The sequence below is a fragment of the Schistocerca gregaria genome, chromosome 5, assembly GCF_023897955.1.
Source record: "Schistocerca gregaria isolate iqSchGreg1 chromosome 5, iqSchGreg1.2, whole genome shotgun sequence".
NCBI classification, from domain to species: domain Eukaryota; kingdom Metazoa; phylum Arthropoda; class Insecta; order Orthoptera; family Acrididae; genus Schistocerca; species Schistocerca gregaria.
The window spans coordinates 67,057,148-67,079,766 of record NC_064924.1 but is presented as its reverse complement, the minus strand read 5'-3'; positions in this window follow the sequence as shown (position 1 = coordinate 67,079,766).

The following is a 22,619-nucleotide window of genomic DNA, read 5'->3' as shown; positions in this document are numbered from 1 at the left end:
CTGTTCAGTGTGAGGTAGTGTGGTTCAACGTACATGTATGTGGCACAGTTCTTCCTCAATACGACAAGAAATTTTAAGCACTATTTACATTGAAGTAATTGAAAAACCACAAGTACTATAATTGCACATAGAAACCAGAATTACAAGTCTAATGCGTGAACACGAGCCAGATGCTTTGTTGACTGAACCTGTGAACAAGAGGCATTATTATTAGGGAGATTTGAAATAAGAAAATTTTTTGTTACGTCCATACATATTAACGAAAAATACACTGTGATCAGTGCAGCATCTTCCATATAAACATAACACGAACCGAACAGCATCTACTCTCTCGCCCAACACAACAATAACTGCACATGACATGGTCTCAACTAGTACTGCTCTCGACATCCTCTCAACAAGCACTGCCCACACCAAGCTCTGAACTACAACTGCTGCAGTGGAGGCGGCGCAATAATACTCTTTGGCATAATCTCTGGCGCTGTGACACGCTGTAGCCACCTTTCAATGACTCAGATTATGAAAATTTAGTTAGCTAAGATACTTGTTGAAGGTGAAGCATTAAGTTGAGCTAATCTGTGTACTAATGATGACACAACCTATGTAAATTTTGGGGAAGTATTTTTAGATAGGTTTTGGTCAGAGACTGAACAAGCTAGAATAAAAAATAAATTTCTCAATGGAGCACATTACAAGAATGGACATATTAGCATTTTAGAAGAAACGGGGAAATACCTACATAATAGGCCCTCAAATTTTGAAACAGGCCGTAATCAAAATTGCCACAGTAATAATCAGCACTGTAGGGACCATAGCAACCATGATGGTAACAATTATCAGCAGAATGAACACAATAGGGCTAAGGGCAGTAATTTTCATTCTGGGTAGCAACTTGGTAATATTTAGAACAGAAATTGGAATATAGATGATAACAACAGAAGGAAACAGGATGCGTTCCTAATTCAGGAAACAAAAACTAGCTTATGACCTATTGTCAGTCTACAAGTTAGGGACTTATCAAATAAATAGCAAATGGGTCAGAAATTACACTAATAATGACACACATGAAAACACCAGTGAAGCAATCAGTAGCTATCTTAAGATTCTGTAGTATCCTGTTAACACTGTATCTGTTGAGAAAGAAATATATTCACAAGGCAAAGAAGTACATTCAAATAAAATAAATCACCACAGAGAGACTGAAAAAGAGGATACATAAAAAACTAACTTATCAGAATTCTACAACTGGGTGGAGACTTTTCATTTGGCAAATGTTGGAGTAACTGATTTTGGTGATGATTTTGGAATTCATTAACTCACAGAAGAACCAGGTAATAAAATAGTGAGTACTGTGTTAATTAATAGCAACTTATGTGAAACTGGATATTTTAACAATGATAAAGTAGAGAATAGTGTTGTTGGTAAAATGTGTGGTGACATTGATGATGTTTGTGGTAATAGTGATGACAATGAATTTATGAATTAAAGGACGTTATGTGAATAGCAATGAGGAAGAATAGTGTTTTGTTTGCTATAGGGAAGAATTAGAGACCTGAGGTAATAGTGAGGAAATGTGCAGTAGTAGCAGTGATGCTATAGAGGTACACAAGAACAATTTTAGAAGATTAAGGGGTATTAATGACAGTATCACAGCAAATAAAACTCTTGATTTCATTACTAATAGGGAGACATGTATACAGTACCATACTAATTCAGTTACCAGTTATGACTTTAACAGTAGACTGCTTGATAATGCAAATGGAAAAGAATCCTTTTTTTATATAACATATAGCAAACAGTGATGCTGCTGAGAAAGATGAAAGTTTTGCAAAGATGATCAAAAATCTGTGTTCAACTATATATCCAGAATTGAGGCATAAAATTAAATATGTTATTGTAAGACAACTTAAAGATAAGTACCACAGTACTGATCTATGTGGAACAAGTAAGTGTACATGGATTGATGAAATTCTCAGTAACAGTGACAATGGTATCTGTGTTAATTTTAATGAAAGAGTGCCAAGGGAATGATAATGTAAGAACAACAGTGATTTCGGAGTCTTTCGTTTTGAGGAGTTAGAAGACGACATGTCTCATGATGGTGTTAAGACTCATCAATGTACTGATGCTTTTTGTCCATTCATTAAAGTCAAAATAGGATCATGGGAAGGCTGGAGTCTTGTCGGTGTAGGTAGCCAAATTTCACGAATGTCTGCAACCTTAAGTAAAACATTGAAACATAGTAAAAACTATGTAGAATTACTTGTAATTGAAGTACAAATTAAAGGAGTAACTGGGACACATATCGACATGGTTATAATTCAGGCTTTAATAACTTTCATTATTGAGAAAGTAACTTCTACACACATATGCTTAATAATTCAAGATCTCAGTGAGTTTCATGTGCGTGGCATGTCATGGATACCTAGTGTGAATCCCGGTTTTGATTGGGAAGAGTAAAAGTTGAATATCAGTGCATCTGATGGAGACTGTATTTTAATAATTTTTTAAGTCAACATACACAAACACACACACACACACACACACACACACACACACACACACGCACATGCAAAATTGCCACGCCAAATACACTTCAAACTCGCGCGCCTCACCCAGCCAAACGCGCTACAGAAGAAAAGAATACCACACAGCCACAACAACCGAAAACTCTGCCTACGTTTTGAAAAATCGGAGAAAATGCAGTGTTAAGCGACATAGGTCACGAAATGTGCCTATTCATTTCGCCAACAACATATGAGAAAGCACCACAATATGAACACTGTGAGTTACAAACGAAAAGCGTGATATATATATGCATTTCCATTTGTAAATGCGTAATAAACAGAGAAATTAAAATTACGTTTTGCTACCTTGCAGATGAGAAAATGTACACTGTGTAGCACAATAACTACCAAAATAAATGTCCAATAGTATCATGTAATGTGCGTAAAGTAATGCAGACACCCACTCATTTTGCCAATTACCTATAGACAGAACTTTGACATAATGTTATAAACGACACATAGAGCATCAGGTCGATAATAAATATCTCAAATATGAACTTTGAACAAGACTGTTAAATGTTAATATGTAACAACAATTTTAAGTCAAAAAATAGAAAAGTACCTACTGAAGAAAGCACAAAATGTGCTGAAACATGTCTGGGTTAAACAAACCAGAAAAAAGGTGACTTGCATAAGGCGGAATTCCTCTTTCCATTTCGTAGCAAGCACGGGCGTAACAACAAGAACTGTAACACCACAAGATGATTAACTTGACATGGAGTAAGGTGCTTTCTTTTGGTCATAGCACATTACTAATCAATATTATTTCACCAACTGAGGTCAGATTTATAAATATAAGTTTTAAGGAGTATAAAGAAAATGTTTTTGTTGATTACAATATTCTGTAGTTTCTCAAAATGCTTACAGATATTTTCGTGAATTACATGTTCTGCTGTCATGACACTTTGATTAAATCAATGTATGCAGTTTTATGTCAAAGAACAGAGTTGCAAGTAGAAATATTTGTTATGTATATCAACTTTTGCTTATCCCATGTATGTTACATGACTTTTTGTAATAATTCGAGAGCTACAGAATAGGCAAAACGTCAGATGCCTGTTTTGAAAACATGCAGGAAAGTAACTTGGTCAGGTGAAATTTTACTCTTATACTCATATGAACGAATTAATTATGATAAGATAGTCGAAAATATTCTGTGTCATCTAATAAAGAACCTAGCAGTACTGATTTGTTGTAGTCTAAATATTGGCATAACCAGTTTAATTACTTTGTATCAGAATTTTCTCTCATTTCATACTTTCAAGATGTTACGAGGTAAGTGTAATAACACGGAATATAGTGAGATAAAATGCACTAACCGATCATGAATAATATGAAATGACTGATTGCCAAGTTAAAGACTCAAAACCTGGAAGTCCACTACCACACAAAAATGTGTAAACATCATATATCAACACTTTGTGTAATTAGCATGATTATTATGGACTTCTTGAAAAGACATTCAATGATACACAATTATTTGCACGTCGTTTTGTCATGTAATCTCCAAAGATGATTTTGCAATAATAGATCGATATACTATAGTATTTTCTTTGATGCATCTTGTTACACGTAAATCATTGTTCTTGTTCAGTCAGGTATGGAATACGAGCTATGTATGCATTGAGTTAGCACGAAAGTTGAACTTCCTCGTATTGTGTAGTGAAATAATTAAAAATATATCTATTTGGCAACATAAACTCAAGTAGTGTACGTAACACTTAAGAAAATAGAGCCGGCCGCGGTGGTCTCGCGGTTCTAGGCGCGCAGTCCGGAACCGTGCGACTGCTACAGTCGCAGGTTCGAATCCTGCCTCGGGCATGGATGTGTGTGATGTCCTTAGGTTAGCTAGGTTTAAGTAGTTCTAAGTTCTAGGGGACTAATGACCACAGCAGTTGAGTCCCATAGTGCTCAGAGCCATTTGAACCATTTGAAAATGAAGTCGAGCATCCCTTAAATAAGTATATGATGTTGCATTTCAGAATCTATCATTGACATGGATTAGGACCCTACAACTTCCGATAGCAACAAAGAACAAAAATAGATGATTACTGTGAAAACTCCGTATTTAAATTCTACAATTGCTATCTCCCTTTTTTAGTGTATCTAAATTTCACCATGGAAAGTGCTGTGAAATTGTAACCAGCCACACAAATTTATACTTATGTACTTCAAAATTAATGAATCTGCTTTGGGTGGTGACAGAGTATAAATTACTGATCACATCTGCATATCTTTCTTGTAACTAAGAAAAAACTTACAAATATTCAGAATGTAACAATATATATAAACTAATTTGTGATGTAAATGTAAAATGACACATTCCACATCATTATGATCTAGTGTGCAAAATGCTCCATGGAACACATATCTATCTAAGTAACTCACTAACTACTTTATGTACTAAATGTCACTGGCAGAATTACATTCAGAGTTATGAAGGATAATTGTCAGAAGTTTGCAATGATTGGACCTGAAAAACATACATTGACAGAATTTACATGAGAGGATTAAAGATTGCAGCTATACTATATAATGTTCAGAACCATAAGAAATCGAAATCGTGGCAGCATAAATGAGATGAAACTGCTCACACTAATATGATAAATTAAACTGTACACTTGCTTGTATCATTCCTACAAGTAGAAGATTCCCACAGTTCTAATCCTGACGAAGGGTGGACACTTGAAAACACTAGTATCTTCCATAGATTTACCTAAGCGTGCACGACTGTTACCAGTCCAGTATTAATGCCCTGAAAATATTCCTCAAATATAAAATTTGACACATCAGTGAACAATAACACAGTCTGACTATTGCCGACTAAGTGTGTGGTAGTAAGTATATTCCTATGGCACATATGAAGAAGGATGAATCACAAAAATGCAAACTCTCTATGTATGTCAGACTGTAAGTTCTCTGCAACTGAATTCAGTTTTGCTGGAAAAGGGCTTGTAAGGAAGACAGTACTTTGTCTGTTGAAGTCATCTTATGGTAATATTTAGTTTGTTGAAGGCATATAATTCACATATATAATTTTGATCATAAATCATCGTGAGACTCAGAGGTGATATCAACAAGAAAAAAGTTCTTAAAAGTTTTGAAATTAACTTCAGTTATTATTCAGTAAACAGGTGCATAACCTCACAATCAGTAGGTATAAATGTCCCCCAAAGTACAAAGTGGATTTATGGTACAACATAATCACAAAAGCAGAAAATTAACTCCATTTTCCTTCACATCGTGGTAATACTTTGTTGTATGAGGGAAGGTAAATTGTTCTGATATTTGCAGAAGACTGAAGACAAAGTAGATACTAAATCTGGCAAAGACGTCAGCCAAACAAAGGGGTAACCTTGCTCTCAGGAATACATTTTTAGAAAACTGAAACTAATGTAATATAGAATTATACCAATCTAACATCAGCAAAGAATGCTCTAATAGTGAATGCTATATATGCCCATCTAAATGATATACAAGACAAAATGCCTCAAACAGGCAGTGCAGTGTTAACAGCTCCAGTTGTGACTAAGGGAAGAGTGTTTTCACATGTCACTATTCGAACTAGATACTCTGCGTCAAGCAACCTCATTTGGTGATGAGGCTCTGTGACCAAAGTACAGCTTGAAGATATGGTTTCTCACCACACAAGCAAACATAAAACTTCTACTGCAAATTTCGCAATTGGGATAGTAACCTGCCAAACTTACTCACAACAAACTTTTAACCGGTGACGTAATGTGTATGCTAAATTATTGCCAGTACTCTTGTAAGCGATGTAATCACATCTGATGACGGTCCATTTTAAAGGGAGACAGTAGCGAACAGGCTAAAAAAATCGAATTTTTTGTTTATTCTTAATCTATGCTCCGATTATTTGGCTAAAAAATGCCGTTTGTTTCATACAAATCTGATTATTAGATTCGTAGTTATTAATTTGTCCGTGAAGAATGGTAACTAGCGCCACGTCCATTTTTGCTGTGTCTTCCGCAGTAGTCAGCACTGACTTTAGTACAAGAATCATTTATGTTCCACTGATATCTCTTTATTTGGGTTGCAAGAGAGAATTGTTATTCTGATGTTTGCCAGCCTGTCTGCATTGTCGACTATCGTTTGTCAGTTTCTTCATCCTAGTTGTTTACGTTTTGGTGATACTAATGTATTGATTTTGTGAAACGTTACAACACAATGGGTAGAATAAGGAAATATGGATATAAACCTAATTTTCGTGGAAATAAATATGTAAAAATAAACCGCGAAACTGCTAGTTTTGAACAGAGGGCAGAAAATAATGTTGAAAGTGAAGTCAGTGCGAGTGTCAGTGCTTCAAGCAAGAAGCTTCTAGGTGCTGCCAGTTTTCCAAGTGCCTCTCAAATGCGTGACAATGCAATATGTGGTGTGAACAGTGTTTCTGTTGTTACTGACACAAACATTCTGGTCTCCATGAGGTTATTACGTGAACTTATCGAAAAACACACAAATTGTAAAAGTTGTGGTGGAAACGTTACTTTGCATGAAGATGTGGTGAAACCAAGGGAATTGTTTGTAATTTAGTTTTGACATGTTTGGAATGTAGCTGTACTGCCAATACAATTTCATCCCACGTAACAAGAAGCAGATTCTATGAAAACAATATAAGATTAGTGTATGCACATAGATCTATTGGAAAAGGGCGAAGTGCAGGTGCTGTTCTTTTTACAGTAATAAACATTCCTCCACCTCCAAGAAAGTTTGATGTTTACAACAAGACTATTGGTGTAGTTGTAGCTGAGGTAAGTAAATCTACAATGTTGAAAGCAGTCAAAGAAGCAATTCAGTTGAATGATACGAAATCTGGCCCAAGGGAAATTTCTGCTGGTTTTGATGGCAGTTGGCAGAAACGTGGGCATACATCCCTAACTGGCATTGTGTCAGCAACTTCTTTTGATACTGGGAAGGTTCTGGATATTGAAATTATTACTAAGTTCTGTGACATCTGTAGCAAAAATCTCACTATACAACATGTGTGCAAAAAGGACTGTGGTGGTTCTAGTGGAGGCATGGAAGTCGCTGGTGTTGCTAACATTTTCAAAAGGTCTGTGCAGTCAAGAGTTATCCTCTATACAGACTATCTTGGGGTCGGGGACAGTAAGGCTTATCAGAAAGTGGTAGAAGATAAACCTTATGGGCCTAGAGTCAAAATTAATAAACTGGAATGTATAGGACATGTACAGAAAAGAATCTGATCACGGCTTCTAAGGATATGTAAAGAAAAAAAGTTAGGTGGTAAAGAGGGACTGACAAACGCTGAAATAGACAGAATTCAGACTTATTATGGTGCGTCCATTAGAAATAACTGCAACAATGTAGAAGCGTTGAGGAGAGCCATCTGGGCTATATTCTTTCATAAAATATCAGCAGATGAGGAACCACAACATAACCTTTGCCCACAGGGACCTAACAGCTGGTGCAAATTCAACAACCCAGCTACACCATCCAGCTATAAGCACAAACATTCAATTCCAGAAAAAATCCTGCTAGCTGTCAAACCCATTTCTGAGATCTTAACCAACAAGAGCTCTTGAAAAAGCGTCTCCATGGAAAAACTCAAAACCCAAATGAAAGTTTGAATTCTGTCATTTTGACAAGGCTACCAAGAACTGTTTTCCTTAGAAAAGAAACACTAACATATGGTGTTCACGATACAGTGATGTGCTTCAATGCTGGTGTGTCGAAGATGACTGATGTATTAAGACTCTTGGGAACAAAGGATGGTATCAATACTGAAATGGAACTGAAAAAGATTGACAGGATAGCCAGAAGATCAAAGAAAAGAAGATAAAAATCAAGAAGTTGAGCTACATTATAGCCCTGGAATGTTTTAAAAGTATGTCTGTATGACATTATACATTACTTTCTTGCATGTAAAACTTTAATACCATTTTTCTCAAAACTACATTTTTTACCTGCTGGTACACTTTTCTCAAAAACTATGACTGCTAAAGACATCAGAGTTACAGTATCTCTTGTTAATACAACGATGATTAATTAGATAAAAAAATAGACCAATATTAATAAATAGAACAGATTTACAAGCTCCAAGGTTTTAGAAAAGTTTTAGTTTTTTGACTTATGGAACAACAAAAATGATTACTCATGAAATACATAAAATACATTAACCATTATTTATGTGATTTGAGACTGATGTTTCAGCTGTACACAGTAAAAGTTTCAGGTCTCTATCTCCAATAGTTGCATCAGAAAGTGTACCTGACGTTTGGTCGTTTTAGCATAGATTCCTTATGGAAGTTCCCTCGCAACGGTGTCCGCTTAAATAAATTAAGAAAATCTAGAGTGAGATTCATCAGCAAGAACATGTGAAATGCACAGGTTGGAAGGCACTGCCATTGCAACAATTAGACTACTATCATAAGCAATGTAAGCAATCGGTGGGGCAAGTGGTTTTAAACCCACAGATGGGTCCTTTCAAAGATGTATTTTGTAAAACAGCAGTAAAACCAACGGTCGTCGCTTTGAGCTATGAGCGAAAGTTGTTCCTATGAGGCATGATTGTTTATGTTACATAATATTCATTTCCTGCCATTTATTTACCCAGTCAGTGTAGTCAGATATTATAATTTTGACCGTAAAATTTTGAGATTGACACTATGTATTGCAATATGATTACTTTGTATGTGAAGTTTTAGTTAAACGTGTAGTTAGATTTAATGATGTTGCTAAACCCTTTATTTGTAATTCAGAAACCTCAATATACAGGGTGTAAATTTTAAGTTGACGAACCAGAATAACCCGAAAAACAAGCTTCACACGAAAAAACGTGTAGAATCCAAAGTTGATTATTTTCGAGGGGGACACTGCTGGTGCTAAAATTAGCCCACCACCCCAGCCCCTGGGGTGGGGTGGGCGACAACTTCAAATGGGAACCCATATTTTTTTCTTGCAGAATCAGATTCTACATTTTGCCTTAAACATTTGTTTTGATTCTTGGTAGTTGGCGCCGTAATTCAAGAAAACCCATGTTATCATTTTTGCGTGGAAAATGGTTATGGATAAATATAAAATACTTATTTTCTTTGTAAATTTTGATTCTCTAAAACTAAAAATCTCCCTCTCTCCCCATAGGGTGGGGTTTGTGAGAACTGTTGACCCAAATATGAATTTTTTCTGCAGATTGCGATAAGTTTTGTTCATTTTGTGGTCATGAAGCCACACAAATTTTAATTACCAAGCAGATCATCTGACTAGCTAACTATCTAACCAAACACCCTACTTACTAACGAGTGAACTCATTAATTTAAAAACTAACTGACTCACGAACCTAATTTTTATTAGGTTCGTAGAAATCACTCTTGTTTGTAGAGAAGTATCACAACTGGTGCACTTAGTTTCAGACTTTTAGTTTAGGGAGGAAAAACGTAAAGAACGACATTCATAAATTTATTGACTAAAAATCACATTGTTCACACCTTTATTTTATTTTGGAATATCACGCTGTTACGTCGTTTACATTTTTAGTATTATGTACGATAATCGATATCCCACTCAGCCCTGATCGATAATCGATGCTCTTATCTAGCCCATGCTGATGAGTGGTGTAATGTTTCGGAGTGCCGCCAATAGGTAGCTCAGAGACGAGAAATAAGCCCTTTCTCGTAATAAGACTGGGCTTTAGAAATTATAAGTATTTATGTAATAAACGTACTTCCCTGTATGGTGTCGTGATTGGAAAGTGGAACTCGCCATGGATGTGGGGAGTGAAGTTGCGCATCATACAGCCTTTTGGGCACAATTTTAATCGTAACACGACGTCCTGTGGCTGCCCGAAAAGCATTATTCAACATTATGGGGTTGCTGTCAGGGTTCTTTCGAGCCATAATCGGTAGGTAACGGTGATCCACTGCAGTAGTAGCCCTTGGGCAGCTTGAATGATGCATGTCACCGACAGTTCCTGTCTCTCTGTATCTCCTCCATATCCGAAAAGAATCGCTTTGGTTCACTCCGAGAAGCCTGGACATTTCTCTTGTTGAGAGCCCTTCGTGGCACAAAGTAACAATGTGGACGCGATCGAACCGCGATACTGACCGCCTAGGCACTACTGAACAACAGACAACACGAGCAGTGTACCTCCTTCCTGGTGGAATGGCTGGAAATGATCGGCTGCCGGACTCCCTCCCTCTAATAGGTGCTGCTCAGGCATGGTTGTTTACATCTCGTGGCGGGTTCAGTGACATCTCTGAACAGTTAAGGGGACTGTGTTCAAAATGGTTCAAATGGCTCTGAGCACTTTGGGACTTAACTTCTGAGGTCAAGGGGACTGTGTCTGTGACGCAATCCCCACGTTGACGTCAGTCTTCAGGAGTTCTGGAAACCAGGGTGATGTAAAACATCTTTTGGTGTGTGTGTGTATATATTAATAATGCAACCAAGACTGCTTGTTTCTTCATATAAGCAAAATAGTTTTATTTTAATTATCGAGCTACATGAATAGTCAACGTATACAAAAACTAAAATTAAAATGTTATGAAAATTACATTCCTTTAGTGTTGTTTATGTACGAATACTAGTTTGCACACGGTTTCCTATTTATTCCTCTCAATCATTCACTAAGCGTCTCACTTAAACTTAGGGACGGCCGGCGTTCGCTTCTTAAAACGGCTCTTAATGACCTCGTTTGCATGCGCGTTCCGCCACCTGAAATTTACTGCAAAGATCCCAGCAGAGTCCGCGCCCAAGTCGCTGCTAACAGGCATTCAGGAACACTGAGGCTCTCTCTTTGGCAGTGTAAGGCTCTTAAATGCCTTGCAGAAAGTTTCTTCGTCCGCATCAGATTACTGCAGAGCAGTCTGACGCAAATGAAAATCGTAGTTTGAGAAGTTTCAGGGAAGTCTTGTAAGCGTTTCAGATCCATTGTGCAGGAATTTCGGAACAGTTTTCCTCTAGAAACCAGCATCTTGCAGATGATGGAAGAGATTTCGGAATCTCATACAGCAAGACGGCGAGTTACGTAACTGGACAGAATATGTTAGAATCCAAATCTAGTTTAATACCATTGTAAGACGTGTATATTACTATTGTCTTTTGTCAAACCACAATTTATGAAAAATGTTTACATTTTATTAATAGAATGAAGTAGGAATAATTAATATTCGTCATTTTGGAAATAATCGTGGTAGCAGGGAATGTCTGCACCAAAGTATTGTTAGCGGGAGAGAGCACACATTCATATGATTTTAAAAAAAGGGCGGGAGAGATAGCATATGGATACATTTTAAGAAAAGAGCGGGAAAGACCGCGCATTGATACATCTTGTAATGGTGGCAGGGATTGTCTGCACCAGAAAGCATTGTTGGCGGGAGATACCGCACTTTAGCGTTCGTAGGAAGTCAGTAGTAAGCGAGGTGTGAAGCGAGTCGGTAGCAGGTCTGAAGCGAGAGGTTGAGAGGAGCAGTGTGCCTGCCAGCCACCACCTATGATTTATAAGAGATTATAAACGGATGAACAGAGACATCAGCTATCTATTATCACAAGAGGAACTAATATTATTGATTTTTTTTCATACACTCAAGACAACTGAAGGCAGGTTTGCGCAACTCTAGTTGTATGATCATTGTAAAAAGTAAGTCCCATTTGAACGTTTGTAAAATCGTTTAATTGTCAACAATAAATATTTGAAGAATCGTTTTCAGAAGATAATTAATTTTTGCCATCAATATTGCATTACTGATAATAATCCATCCCCAAAACCATCAATGTAAAACTTTGCAAAATTTTATTGTTGTCAAGGAAAAGTTTAACTTTTAATTACGTAACTTCAGTGAAATTAATTAAAGAATATCGACAGCTTTGCTATTAAAGAATAACGTCAGCTTTGGTAGTAAATGCAGCCACTTATTATGACAGCCCACCAGCAGCTAACAGAGTATATTAAAACAGAGTAAGTATATTCATGTCGCAGTTCGATGTAGCAGTCAGATGGCGATCCAGTAACAGTAAAAAAGGTAAGGAACAGTTTCGCGTTATTGCAGATAACGACTGAGGGCCACGACGACGACACGTTCTATGTTTCGTCGAAATAATCAGCAAATCACTTTTAATAAGCAGCATTTAAATTTGTATGCGATGATTGCACTTCTTCTTATTGAGTATTATTAAGTAAGCGATAGAAATTTCTAGGGAAGGTTTCGTAGGTTATTGTAGAAGGGAAGGTTGCGCAACAAAAGAGATATAGAGGAGACGGGAAGGTTTCACCATATGTACTAATACTTCAATGGCACACCCCACAGGCATAACTAAATTTCATCGTTGTTATTTCTCAAGGAATTTCATTATAATATTCATATTCTTCAGCTTAAAAATCTTCCTTCCTACTCGATGAAACAATTTTATAGTATATTAATCAGACAATTGTGTTTATTTTATCTGTCATGTAAGTACATCTCATCGCCAAATACAAGGCAATAGATGAACCCTCTATTACAGACTGTAACATCCGTGTCATGTTCTGCCGTTAACACTCTTAATTACAAGCAGATGCTTAACCTATGAGCAGAGACTGTGAGATACACCGGGGAAAACCTGAGGGCGGCAAAGTGAGGGTAATCCCTAATTGAATTAACCTATTGAGTGGCTACTGAGACATTCCCTGCCCGCTACGTATTGCAGTTCTACTGATTATGGCCCTCGCACCAGGTAGCGCTGTCCTGCTCTAAGCTGAAAAAGTGTTGCTTCCTCTGTACACATTGTAAAAAAAGCGTATGTGTTTCGTCCGATGGTTGTTGAATTACTCTGTGTCTTGTGCTGATGTTTTGGTGGTTGCATACTACATTCTTTCTCACTGTTGTGAAAATATTTTCACAGAAACAAAGATAACTGTATCAACAAACCGAATAAATGAAAATTTACATTAATATACCGTAAAGAGCCACTGGAGACTACGCTTCTCTTTCACCAAAACACTCAGAAAAATGCCCTTAACGACCTCCGTAATTTTGTCAGTGGAATATGGGTTCACTCTTTGTAAGTAACCAAATCAGATATGAAAATGGAGACGCAAATTTGTGCAAACGAACATAGTGCAGTAAACAAGCCCCAATGGTGGGTAGCTTAGCCATTGTAATTGGTTCAAATGGCTCTGAGCACTATGGGACTTAACTTCTAAGGTCATCAGTCACCTATACTTCAAACTACTTAAACCTAACTAACCTAAGGACATCACACACATCCATGCCCGAGGCAGGATTCGAACCTGCGACCGTTGCGGTCGCGCGTTTCTAGACTGAAGCGCCTAGAACCGCTCGGCCACCCGGCCGGCTGTAGGAGTTGTCAGTGTGATATTGTTCAGCATATGAAATTGGGCAGCGCAGTGGTATGACCGTTTACGACGATACTTGCACTAGACGCCTGCTTGTTATCTGTACTGGAAATAGGATTGACGCCCGTGCTGTGGATGTTCCAAACCAGATTTCTCAACGAAGCCTTTTCATTTGAGGCATCAGCCGTCTGACTGATCGCTGCCACGAATTCCTCTCCTGTGCCAATCTTTTAATCTCAGAGTAGCACTTGCAATATAGGTCCTTAAAATTATATGCTGAACGTATTTCAACCTCTGTCTTCCTCTACACTTTTTACTCTTTGTACCTCCGTCTAGTATCATGAAAGTCATTTCTTTATGCGTTAAGATGTTTCCTGTTATCCTGTCCCTTCTTCTTGTCAGTATTTTACGTATTTCCTTTTCTCGCTGATTCTGCGGAGAACCTCCTCACTTAATTTTCAACGTTTTTCTGTATCACCATTTCACTAATGCTTCGAATCTCTTCTGTTCCGGTTTTCCCACAGTCCACTTTTCACTACCGTACCTTGGTGTGGTTCAAATGTACATTCTGAGTAATATTTTCCTGAGATTAAGGCCTATGACTGATACTAGGAGATTTCTTTTGCCCAGGAATGTCCTTTCGAGAATGCTCTTCTGCTTTGTATGACCTCCTTTCTCCGACCGTCGGTCTAAGGCGCTGCAGTCATGGACTCTGCGTCTGGTCCCGGCGGAGGTTCGAGTCCTCCCTCGGGCATGGGTGTGTGTCTTTGTCCTTAGGATAATTTAGGTTAAGTAGTGTGTAAGCTTAGGGACAGATTGTTGTAACCGCAGAAAAGCCAAGTCTAAATGCAGTTGTTCTCAGACGATACACCAGAAATCATACGGGGAGATAGAGTTAACAGGGGACGCCAGGCGTGTCAGAGGGGTCACAAAAGATAACGACGCAGCCAAATAGCCGAGGCGGCGGTCCAAGCGGCCAGGCAGCTGCACGTGATAAGCAAGGAAGCAGACTCAGCTATTAAGATAAACAGGGCGCTCTGGGCAGGTCCCTTAATAAACAATTACTTGCAGTATCAACACTCTTGGCTAGAGGGAGAAGTCTGGGAGCGGAGAGAGAAAGAAAGAGGGCCCTAGGTGGGGACCGCACTACGTCATGAGGAGCCAATGAAGGGCTCAGGACGCAGTGCGTGACCATATAGGGAGAGGCCCCTCTACCCCTCCACCCAGCTTCTGAAGAAAAGTACTGAAGTTAATACTAAAACAATCCCTAATAAGGAAAAGTTGCACTCGACGCTACGTCATGCCAAGCGCTGGCGGGGTCGAAGGGGAAGAGCTAACAAAACTCGGAGGCACGCCGCTCCGGATCTCTCTCTCTCTCGGGTTTAGGCAGCGACGGTAGTCAGCGTGAGTAGCAGCCGACTTGGGCTGAGGGCGGGCTGCAGGCAGACAGTTGGAGATAGTCGCCGATGAGCGTTTAGGCAGCGACCGCGGGACTCTGACGTAGGGTGCTAGTGTGGGCAGCAAAGTGCTGGAAAGTTCTATCAGGCAGCCAGAACGGTGGAAGTCAGTCACCGTCTCTGTAATGGGCTTGGCTATTCTGTAGGTACAATCACTACGCAGTTAGGGTGACCTGTATTCTTTATGAATAAATTAGAACTTTTATAACGTCCATACGAGTTTACTTCTACCAACATCCTAGCCTTGTACCTTCACACCAGGGAATTTAACATCTTAGCCAGATCAAAAGTCTCCCTCTCAATTAGGTCAACCGGCTAATTCCCGTTTACGAACCGTGTCGCTCAATCCCTCGCAAAACCCACGCTTGGGACGCGACTTTAATAAAAGTTTTGGTGCCAGGTGTGGGGTACCACAAAGGCATATAGGCAAAAAGGAGATAGGAGCCAGTAGATTTTGCTACAGCGACTGTGGCAGTTAGCAGGAAGTTGTGGCGACTCGCAACTTTCAGCATTAGTAGCCCCACTACGACAGAGTCCAGAGAAGTAGTCCTCGCGGGTGCAGGGCAACGCAGGATAGCGGCAGCACGACGCGGAGCGACGAGGCACAGAGGTGCCTAAGCAGCCAGCGTTCGAGACCGGGGGTCCGGGTCGAGCAGCGGCAGCAGCCGTAGCAGCGGCAGCCGAGGCGAGCGACGGGGTCGGCACAGCCCAGCAGAGCGGCGGCCGACGCATCGCGGCAGCGCGGAACAGCGCGGGCATAGAGAGCACAGAGACAGCGCGGAGCAGCGCGGCACAACGCGGGACAACGCGGATCAGCGGAACAGACGGCGCACCACAAGAGAAGCGGTACATATAAAATTATATTAAGAATTTTGTATCTTGTATTGTAAAGTGCTAACATAGTTAAGTTGGTAAGATTGCCCAAACTAACGAAGTTCCGTCATCCTCCAGTAGCGGTAAGATATCAGTGAAAGAAGCCTTGTGTATAGTTCCAAAAGTGTTCGAAGGAAATAAGAGAGATCTTAGGGAGTTTATTGAAAATGTAGACGCTGCATTTGAACTTGTGAAACCGGAGGAACACGAAACGTTACTGAAGTTTGTTAAAGCCAAAATAACCGGAGAGGCCAGATCGAGGCTGCAAGTAAGGGAACGCACGGGGACATGGAAGGAAGTAAAACATGTTCTAGAGGAAAATTATGCGAGTAAGCGTACCATTGACTACTACGCGTGCAAGATATTTCAATCGAGACAGGGACAAGGAGAGCCAATTGCGACATGGGCAAGCCGAATAGATGAAATGCAAAGGGATTTCAGGGAAGCAGTAAGCAGAGTTACGGCTAGGGAGAACTTAAAGGGCGCAATAGAACTGGTTGATTCACTAGGAAGAGCATGCTTTATACAAGGGTTAAGCAATGATAGAATACAGACGATAGTAAGAAGTAGAGGTGATGAAATCACGCTAGCAGCGGCCGTGGAACTAGCATTGCAAGAAGAAAGTGCAATACTGTCAATGAAAGAGCGGGGACTAGCCCCAAGAGTAACTTTCAACCGGGGAAAGGAAACGGTGAAGAATACCAGAGATATTAGAGATTTGAAATGTTTCAATTGTGGATTGAGAGGGCACATGGCAAGCAAGTGTAGAAAGAATAGGCCAGAGGGAAGAGTACGGATAATGACGGGCAAAGAGTTTACGAATTTTTGTTACGGGTGCGACAAGCCAGGACATACAGAAGCGGAATGCCGGGTAAGATTAAGAAAAATTCAGCCGATAGATACAAGAGACTTTAGAGGAAATCATAGGGAAGCTGATGGAGGGTTACGAGAGTGGAGGTGCCCACAATGTAATCTACCAGGGAACTGTGGAGTTCCGTGTACGAGGGTAAAAGACGTTGCTTGTTTCAAGTGTAAGCGGCCGGGACATTACGCGAAAGATTGTCACGCAGGGCCCTGGCACGCATGGAGAAAAGGCAGGGTGCCAGTATCGAGCAAAACCGGTAAAGTGGTGCAGGGAAACTAAGAGGCGGCAAGGCCGCACAGTCGGGCCTTGTTGCGATAGGTAAACCCTCAGTTAGGGTAATCGACTGTGCAACAGAAAATGACGTTTTGGTTTTATACTGCATAGAATTAAAAAGATATTTGAAGTTGCTAATAGACACTGGAGCACAGTTGTGTCTGCTCAAGAAAACGAGTATTCCGATAAATAGTACACTTGCAATTAATGAAGCGGAAAGGCTTCGGCTAAAAGGTGTAACCAGCGAGGCCGTCAGCACAATAGGTACGGTACAGGTACACTTAAGTGTGGACGGTTCTGAGCAAGTAGGGCAAAAATTTCACGTGTACGGGAGAGGATTAGACATTCCGTACGACGGACTGATAGGCAGAAATTTCTTGACAGAGCATAGAGTTAAGTTAGACTATGCAGGTAAAATAGTGAGACTAAAAGGGCGAGATATACCCTTAGTAGTAGACGAAGAGCCAAAGGGACATGAGAACGAACAAGACTCAGAAGTAGGCGGGGAAATAGGGCCCCGAGAGGAAAAAATAATGTTATTAAAGGTGGAAGAAAATGTAAAAAGGGGAATCGAAAAGGAAATGATTATTCCTAGGCAGGAGATTGCACAAGGGGTACATGTACCTGAAGCGTTAGTAAAAGTGCGAAATGGGAAATGCATAGTAAGTGCATTAAACTTGTCAGAAGACAGAGTGCAGTTAGGAAACGTCAGGTTAATGACGGAAGAATTAGAAAAAGTAGGGAAAATACGCGAAGTAAAATGTTGTACTAATGTCATAGGAAAGACAGAAAGTCGTACTAGTGTGTTGCGACGGCAATTAAGAATGGATCATTTGAACGCTGAAGAGAAAAGCGCTCTAGCAGAGGTTTGCGCGGAATACGGAGATGTATTTCATCTACCAGGGGACAACCTGTCCTATACTTCCGCAGTGAAGCACAGAATACCGATTGCACCGGAACACGCGGGAAAGGTAGTAAACGCTAGACCGTACAGGATCCCGGAAGCGCAAAAGGAAGTGCTAAGGGAGCAAATAGAGCAGATGCTAAGAGATGACATAATTGTCGAGAGTAAGAGCGCTTGGAACGCACCGTTACTGTTAGTTCCAAAGAAGCTAGACGCTAGTGGCAAACAGAAATGGAGAATCGTAGTGGACTACAGACGATTAAATGATATCACTGTAGGCGATGCATTTCCACTACCGAATATCTCCGAGATACTGGATCAGTTAGGGCAAGCTAAGTACTTCTCGACGCTTGACCTCGCAAGCGGGTACCATCAAATATTGACGGACGAGAAGGACAGAGAGAAAACGGCATTTAGCTCAAACTATCAGCATTACGAATACAAACGAATGCCGATGGGACTGAAGGGAGCCCCAGGATGTTTTCAGTGACTGATGAATACAGTCTTGGCAGGTTTACAAGATGTGAAATGCTCTGTATATCTAGACGACATAGTATGCTATGGGAAAAACCTGCAGGAGCATAACGAAAAGCTCCGGGAAATATTTGACAGGTTGCGAGAGCACAATTTGAAGCTGCAACCAGACAAGTGTGAATTCCTGAGGAAGGAAGTAATCTTCCTAGGTCATTGCATCACTGACAAAGGAATATCACCAGATATGGCGAAGGTGGAGAAGGTGAAGTTCTTCCCACAGCCAAAGACAACTAAGGAACTAAAAGGGTTTCTCGGATTGATAGGTTACTACCGCCGTTTCATTGCTAACTTCAGCAAGATTGCGAAACCTCTCCATGAGCTCTTAAAAAAGGGAGTGGAGTACCGATGGAGCGAACGTCAGAACAATGCGTTCGAAGAACTAAAAGAGAAATTAATAAACCCTCCGTTACTTCAGTACCCTGACTTTACGAAACCGTTCATCATTACAACGGATGCGAGTAACGCAGCCTTGGGTGCAGTGTTATCGCAAGGTAAGAAGATTGGCGAAGACTTGCCCATCGCATATGCATCCAGAGCATTGAACAAAGCCGAACTAAATTATAGCACAACGGAAAAAGAGTTGTTGGCTATAGTTTACGCAGTAAAACAGTTCAGACCATATGTATATGGCAGAAAGTTCACTGTAGTGACAGACCATAAGCCACTAACGTGGATATTTAGTGTCAAAGATCCGAGTTCGAGACTCCTGAAGTGGAGACTGAAACTCGAGGAGTATGATTATGAAGTAATATACAAGCCAGGAAAGTTAAATAGTAATGCGGATGCGCTGAGTAGAATAAGGCATGAAGGGAAGGAAGAGATAGATGCGAAGCAGAAGGTGGAGACAGAGGTCTCGGCAGCAAAAGCAAATGGGGAAGAAAGTTCCGTAAACGTGCGGCAAGCACAAGTGTCGAGTGAAATAGAACAGGAAACGGATAGTGGTGAGGAAATTAGTCCCGAAGAAAAAGAAAATATACTAAAGGAAATGCATGACAATCCCTTGGGAGGTCACCAAGGAATGCACAGGACACTCGAAAGAATTAAAGCATACAAGCAGTGGCGCGGAATGAAGCGTGACATTGAAAATTACATTAGGAAATGCCCATCGTGTCAAAAGAATAAAAACACGCAAATGAAAACTAGGATGCCCTTAGAAATTACAGACACAGCAGGAACAGTATTCGGAAAGTGTGCGATGGATATAGTGGGTCCACTAGATGTATCTAATACAGGAAAAAGGTACATGTTAACATTCCAAGACGATCTGAGTAAATTAACCTTAGCAATCCCAATTGACAAACAAGATGCCGAAACAGTAGCTGAGGCATTTGTGGAAAACGTTGTATTAAGGTATGGAATTCCATCAGTATTATTAACAGATCAAGGGTCTAACTTTCTGAGTGATGTATTTAAAAGTGTATGTAAATTGTTGAAGGTAAAGCGTATAAATACTACAGCGTACCACCCTGAATCAAATGGTGCACTAGAAAGAAGTCATAGAAATATTGTAGAGTATCTCAGACACTTTGTAACAGGAGATCAAAGTTCTTGGGACAAATGGGTACCGTATGCAATTTTTGTGTTCAACACTACACCACACAGCAGCACAGGATACACACCATTTGAATTACTATACGGAAGAAAGGTTAACATACCAGGAGTACTGCAGCAAGAAACACAGCAGGTAAGTTACAATTATGAAATGTATGTAAATAAACTAAGAGCGAGAATGCAGGAAGCCCACAGAGTGGCCAGAGACTCGATTATAAGAAGTAAGAAAATCAGTAAGGAACAGTATGACATGAAACAAAATCCAAAAAACTTCAAGGTAGGAGATAAAGTATTACTGCACGATGAGTCGGTGAGACGGGGTAGACCTCGGAAATTAGATTCACAATGGAGAGGTCCATTTGAAGTAGTAAAAGTGGAAGGTCCTAACGTAGTAATAAAAGTTAAAAGAAATAAGGAAACAAAAGTACATGCCAACAGGCTGAAACAATTCTTTTAAAATTCAGGTATGGCACTCAAGTGGCAGGTCGTGAAATTCGTCATAGTGATAACAGCATACTACATCACTGCATCAGAGCATGCAACAAATGAGTACCAAGTGACGCCATTTCCGAGTTCATCAGGACTATATTACGATAATACAGGACAGGTAGAAATATACAGTACCACATGGAGAATAGTCACATACGTAAATCTAGATATAATAACAGAAAGGTTTCAGAATGCAGAGAGGTATGGTAGGGCAGCGGTACAAAGGTGCCGAGAAACACTAACACAATTAAATGTGGGATTAATAGAATGCAGGGTACTAGACCAACAAGTAACCCATCATGTGGAAAAAATCACAGGATTGCAACTTTTAGTACAGCAGCTAACGAAACACGAGACCAGAAGGAAGAGAGGAGTATTCAACTTCGTCGGGCAGGTAAGTAAAATACTGTTCGGGACGTTAGACGAAGCAGATGCAGCATACTATAAGGAAAGAATAGACGCTATGGAGAAAAACTCAGAAGGGTTGTTGAGGCTAACAAAGGAACAGGTGGCAGTGGTAAGAGCCACATTGGCGGGAGTAAACAGGACGGTATATACACTAGAGTCAAATGAGCACGTTCTGAAGACAGGTATGCAAAGACTAGAACGATTCATGAAGGAATACGTGAAGGAAACCGATATAGGGTTTAAACGTGTAGCGTCCTTCGCCACAGTAACAGAGCAAGTATTACAACTATCGGCAGTGTTTGGTCAGATCGAAGAGGAATACGAACAAATGATAAATGCCATTGTAAATGCTCAGAAGGGAATACTACAGCCTCATATAATTAATCCAGTCCAAATTGTAAAATACCTAAGTTTAATACGGGAAGAACTAAAAGATGTAAAGTTTCCTGTTCCTCTTACGGAGTCCTCAGGTTATCTATTGTTAAGAATAATTGATTTAGATGTTTTCATCTCGGGTAGCATACTAGGATATGTAATTAATATTCCATTAATAAATAATAACAATTTCAATTTGTATAGAGTACTCCCACTACCAAAAGAAATTCCAAACATGAAAGGTAAATATGTGTACATACAGCGAGAGAAAGAATTCTTACTAATAGATGAATCCAAAAGGCAGTACGCGAAACTTTCTGCGGAGAAACTAAAATACAAGGAGCTAAGTAAAAATAGGAGACTGTGCAAACAAGCATTCGCCTTGCTGTCAACATTCGACCACGAAGAGTGCGAAGCCAAATTGTTGCAACCGGTAAGAGAAATTCCGGAAGATTGTGTGCGAAAAATAGTCGCACTGAATCAGAGCCTTTGGACTCATCTAAACAGTAACGAATGGCTATATGTAGCACCGAAGGAAGAAGGCTTAACAGTATTGTGTGGAAGGGAACCACCAAAGGACCTAGTAATAAAAGGGGTAGGAAAAATTGGTTTTTACAGTAAATGTGAGGGGTATGGCACTAGAGTGTTCATACAAACAGATAGAGTGATTCAGAGTAATGTGACGAAGAAAGACATAGTTCCGCAGATCAATCTAGAATTCGATTGTTGCGTGGTAAACAAGGAAAAAAGGAATGTCTCAACGTTAGCATTAGATTTGCCATTGGACTTGAAAGTCGCAGGAAAAAGACTGGATGATGTCCAGAAGATGGTAGAGAGACAAGAGGAGGAAATGAAGTACTCCAGGTACTTCACACATTACTCCATAACTACGTATGTAGCCATATCAATAGTTATTCTAATCATAATATCATGCTGTTGTAAAAACTGTAAATGTTGTAAAGACTGTTTTAAAAGTATATGGAAATATTTTGAAGACAGTGATTGTTGTGGA